Source organism: Camelus dromedarius, chromosome 5 (genome assembly GCF_036321535.1).
Source record: "Camelus dromedarius isolate mCamDro1 chromosome 5, mCamDro1.pat, whole genome shotgun sequence".
In the NCBI taxonomy this organism is placed as follows: domain Eukaryota; kingdom Metazoa; phylum Chordata; class Mammalia; order Artiodactyla; family Camelidae; genus Camelus; species Camelus dromedarius.
Window position 1 is genome coordinate 1,412,220 of NC_087440.1, and position 5,337 is coordinate 1,417,556.

The following is a 5,337-nucleotide window of genomic DNA, read 5'->3' on the forward strand; positions in this document are numbered from 1 at the left end:
TAGTCAGGGACTGAAGAAGGTATTTAGTTATATTATAACCAGGAGCAAGAGGTCAAAGACATATAATTGAGGATGGCAGATAAGGGTCAATGACATAGAAAGTTTCCAGTGTTACAGCCCAGATAAAAGTGATGGCTGCAGAATGTCCTTTCTTGGAGAAAGTACATACTTTTGTACCATTGTTTCACGCCAGTTTCTGCCCAAATTTCTAATACTTTGCAAATGTTCCTGAAGTGCTTCCAGCAATATCTAGGTTGGTTGAAAAAGCATTTGATCACTGAGATGATTTTATTTCAGTGTAAGGATGGCTCCCCTTGGGTACCTATCCATCTTCTCAACCACCCTATTCAAATGGAGGCATCGAGTCAGTGCTTAAGCACCAAAAATTTTGGACTAAATTTATGTACCTTTTCAGAAAATTTCCTTACTAATTCTACTATAGGCTTCCCTTCTCTGGATTTAATATAAAAATTGGCCACTAAAAGAAATATTGGTTCCATTGGTACCATAATTTCACCCTCCCCCATTCTTGGACATTTAGATTTTTTAAACCATCTTTTCCAACAATACTGCAGTGAACATCCTTGTACGTATATCTCTGCTGCATTATCCTGTGTGTTATCATTTCCTTATATCACCACCTTTGGATTTCACTTCATTTTCTATGAAATTTCTCTGCAGAGAAGAGGATGTGCTGCTCTTGGGGACTTGGCAGAATTACTGTTCAAGCTGCATGAATGATTAAATGGGCTTCTGAGTGTAAGTGATGTTTGTGAAAATGAAGGTATCCTGGCACCAGCTGACAATGGATGGCCCACCCCGAGGAACAGAACACCCTGACCTGGAAACACAGAGCAGTCTCCACCACCTTGAAGCCTTTGCTGGCTGTCAGCCTAGCAGGCATCACACCTTCAGTGCGGGGAGGTGGGAGGTTGAGAAGCAGGAAAATGTTTACCCTTAGGGCCCTGGAGCTCAGGGTAGGACCCAACCTGACACTTTAACCCTGGGCTCACATTAAAGAGCCCTGAACTGAAGGTCAGAACCCTGGACAGCTCAGTGGGTGTTTCCCTACCTTCACCACCCTTGTTCTTAGGAAAAGGGTTCCCCCTTCATTGGGTTTTTACCTATATACCTATTAAGCAGAAAAGCTAACTGGTTAACCCCAGGTGAAAACCTCCTGAATTTAAAGAGCCTGGGGTTTTTGTTATTACACAACTGACCTCTTCTGGTAATAATTTCTCAGATACCTTTCCTTTTTACTCCTCTTTGAAGCTTATATGGTTTGATAAGAAAAAGAGGTTCAAGGTCCAAGGTCGTATGGCTGGTTGTAGTAAAGATGAAGAAGACTAGGACTGAGTTCTTCTGAAGCCATGGCATTCACTGATTCAGCAATGATTGAGCATAAATAATGCATGTTTTAGTTACACTACAGGCTAAGCTTCCATAACAAAGAGATCTCAAACACAGTGCCTCAAATCATACCAAAGCTTACCTCTCTCACACACAACACTCCGGAGGTCGACAGCTGGTCCAGGGCAAGTAGGCTGCTCTGCTCCATGAGGTCATTCAGGCACCCAGATTCCTTCTAACCTGTTGCCTGGGTCCACAGACTTCTTCTGTAAAGGGCCAAGAAGTAAGAATTTTAGGCCCTGCAGGCCATACAATCATTGTCACAGCTGCTCGGTTCTGCTAATATAGTGCAAAAGCAACCAAGGCATTACATAAGCAAATGCGAATGGCCATATCCCAATAAAATTGTATTTACAAAAACAGGCTGCAGATTAGATTTGACCCATGGGTTGTAATCCAATGATTCCTGCCTTCAGATGTACTTTTCACCAACATAGTCATGTTCCAGGCAGAGGAAAGAAGTGGGTGGGTTGAAATTCCTCTCATAAAAACAGGATCCCCAGATAAAAATAGTGACATAGTGCCATAGTCACACAATGAAATACTCTGAAATCAAGAATTAATGTTGATCCAACATTGTAAAATGACTATAACTCAATAAAAAAAGTTAAAAAAAAAGAATGAGTGACCTACAACTACATACAACATGGATGAGTGCCACAATACAGTGCTGAGAAAAAGAAGCCAGACATAAAAGATCACACATTAGTTGATTCTGTCTGTATAAAATATAAAAACAGGCAAACTAATAAATGGTATTAAAAGTCAGGACAGGGGTTGCCTTTGTGGGAAACAGTCACCAGAAGTGGATGTGAGAAGACATCTGGGTTCTGGCTGTGTTCTATTTCTTGATCTGGATAGGGTATGTTCCTACACATGGGTGTGTTCACATGTGAAAATCCACTAAGCCATAGCTTAGCATTTGTGTACCTTTCTGCGTGTATGTTACATTTCAACCGAACAGTTTATATAAACTGCAAAAAAAAAAAAAGTGATTCAGAAGTAGCACACTGCTTGTCTCATCTCTTGTCCAAAACTCGGTCAAAGGAACACCCCAAACTGCAAGGGATCTGGGAAATGCAGTCTCTAGCTGAGTGGCCATATGCCTCTGAAATTCAGAGGGTTCTTTTATTAGAAGGAAGAAGGAAGAATGTATTCTTGGGGTCAGTAAGCACGCTGTTACAGTCTGTGCAGCACTCACTGAGCCACGACAGTTATCAAATCCTGCTGGGCATAACCTGGGATGACTCCCCTGGAAATAAATTTCCCTGGTTAGCCTACCAGGCTGCCCTGCTACTGTTCTATGGAAATGCCGCCCTTGTCTGTGCTTCCCCATGCTCTCTGGCAGGTCATTTGTCCATTATACTTGATGGCCACATCTTTTGGTCCTTCTTTCCTTTTTCCTTTTTTTTTTTTTTCTCCTTGAAGCTTGGACATTATGGCAGGGGCTGCATCAGCCTTCTTGGGACCATGAGGGAAATCTCAGAAATGTCAGCCCTGATTTCCTTGAGTTTTTGACATCAGTAACTGGCTCCTGCCGAAATTCTTGTATGTGAGAATTAACCCTTATGTATTTTAAACCAATGAACTTGAGCCTTTGTTACCCAGAGCCAAACACAATTCTTAACTGATACAGAAGGCGTCCCTGACCAGATGATATTTAAGCTGAGACTAGAAGAATTATGAGGTGGAAGACATTAGAACATCAGGGAAAAGCCAAAAGCCCTTTCTACTGCACTCCAATACGAATTGCCCAGCCTCTTCCAGGCAGGGAGACGAGGGACTGGAGAGGTCAGGAAAGGAAAGTCCAAGGTAGGATTCATTTGTCCAGAAGTGATATTTGAGGCTATGAGGAAGGGAGGGCTTGGTAACGTGCGCTCATCTCTGTGTGCACGTTTCTTTCCTGGTACTTACCACACAGCAGTCACAACGACACGATCCCTGGTGTGACCACGTGCGTGACTCCCCACTAGACTGCAGTCTCCATGAAGCCAGGGACAGTGCCTGCGACTGTCCACCACTGGGATCATCCTGGCACACAGCGGGCATGGAATCATAAGCTATAGAAGAGGGAACTAGAATAAGAGGAAGAAAAGAGAAACAGGCAGAAGAGTGGAAAGCCTGGAGTGGGGCAGGCTTCCCTTGAAGGGGACTCAGTTCCCTTTAAAAGCCCAGTGACACTCCCCCAAGACAGACAGGGCGGATTGTGGTCAGGGGGTCACTTCAGGGACATATATGGGCATGACTAGCCAGCTCATAGCCTTTTTCTCTTGGCTATTCGATGGGCAAGAGATTCGAGCTGGCATCCACGGTACTTCACCCTTCACCCCGTAACAACTGATCCAAAAGGTGGGTATGTGACCCAGGCTAAGAGAGTCAGAGTCCTTTCCCAGGAACTGTCCAACTGGAGCTAACTGAGGACTCCCTCCCCTCCAGCTGTCAGGGTGTTAGCCCGGATTTTCTGCAGCCTGGTGCAGCTACCTGGAGATGACCAGCCTGTGGGGTTGAGCCTGATACCCAGAGAGAAGCAGGAAGAGACCCAGAGAGAGAAAGAGCAAAGGATTTTCAGGCTCCTGGTTCCAGCTACCCCTAAGGTCAGCCCCTCTCTGCTCTTCCCAGTTAGATGAGCCAATGAATTCTTGAATTCCTTTTGTGCTTAAGAAAGTTAGAGTTGAGTTCCTTTCTCTTGAAGTCTATCACTGCCTTCCTCTCCGAAATGCATCCTGACTCTGACCACTTCTCACTGGCTCTGCTGTCATGATCCTGCTCCAAACCACTACTGTCTCCTGCTGGGATGAATGTAACAGCCTCCCAATGTCTCCTGTCTCCTCTCCTGCTCCCCTACAAACCATTCTCCACCCAGCAGGCCAAGTGATCATAGATAAATGTCAGGCAGATCATGTCACCACCAGTGGCTTCCCCTACATCCATACTCTTTATCCTGTTTTACCGCACGATCTGTTTCTACCTCCACCTTTATTCCATGCCACTTCCCCTCATCACTATCCTTCAGCTACATTGCCCTTTTTTGTCCAACTCATTAAGCTCATTATTTCTTCAGTGCCTTTTGCACCTGCCACCCCAGGTCTTTGCATGGTTAATTCTTCATCATTCTTTTTTTTTTTTAGTAAAGTAATATAGTAACCATAGCCCCCTCCCCACCCTATCTATTTCTGTATCATTTTCTTGTTTAAACTATTCACAAAAATTGTCACGAGCTGAAATTATCTTATTTATGTTTGACTTACTTTTTTTGTTGCCTGTCTGTCCCCAAGAGTCTGAGCTTTAGGAGAGCGAGGTCCTTGCCTGTCTTGTTTACTATGTGTCCACACAGTAGGTGCTCAAGTAATATTTACTGAATGAATGAGTCATGAAATGATGTGGAGCTGGAGTCCCATTCAGGCCCTAGGTTCCCTGTTGCATCCCCTTGTCTCTGCAGTCCAGACCATTAACCAGTGTTAACTCACAGAGGAGCCTCACCTGTCACACGACTTCACTCAGTCTCTGTCTCCTCATTTGTGAAATGGGAAACCCATTCCTTGCCAAGTCAACTCCAAGAGTTGCTGGAGATACAAGGAGCGTGGGCGGAAAAGCCCAGAGCCCACTGCTGATCAGCATTGAAAGGGTTTGGCCCGGTGGAGGGGGAGCGCCTCCCTCACTCCTCTCCTGCTCGCCCACCAAGCCCTTCCCGCTCAAGGCTGTTCAACTTGGCCTGCTTCCTCTCTGGGTCACTCACACGGCCTCAAGTGCTTTGCCTTCCCTACCCCTGGCCCTCCAAAGGTCTTATTTTATAGCTTCTTGTAAGGAATTCAAATGAGGCCATGACCTTCACTGTGACAAAGCACAGTGAGGCTGTAAAAGGCCAGACCTGGCTCCCTGCTCCGTGGTTAAACATTGATAACGCCAGGAACTAGAGGCCTGAGCCAG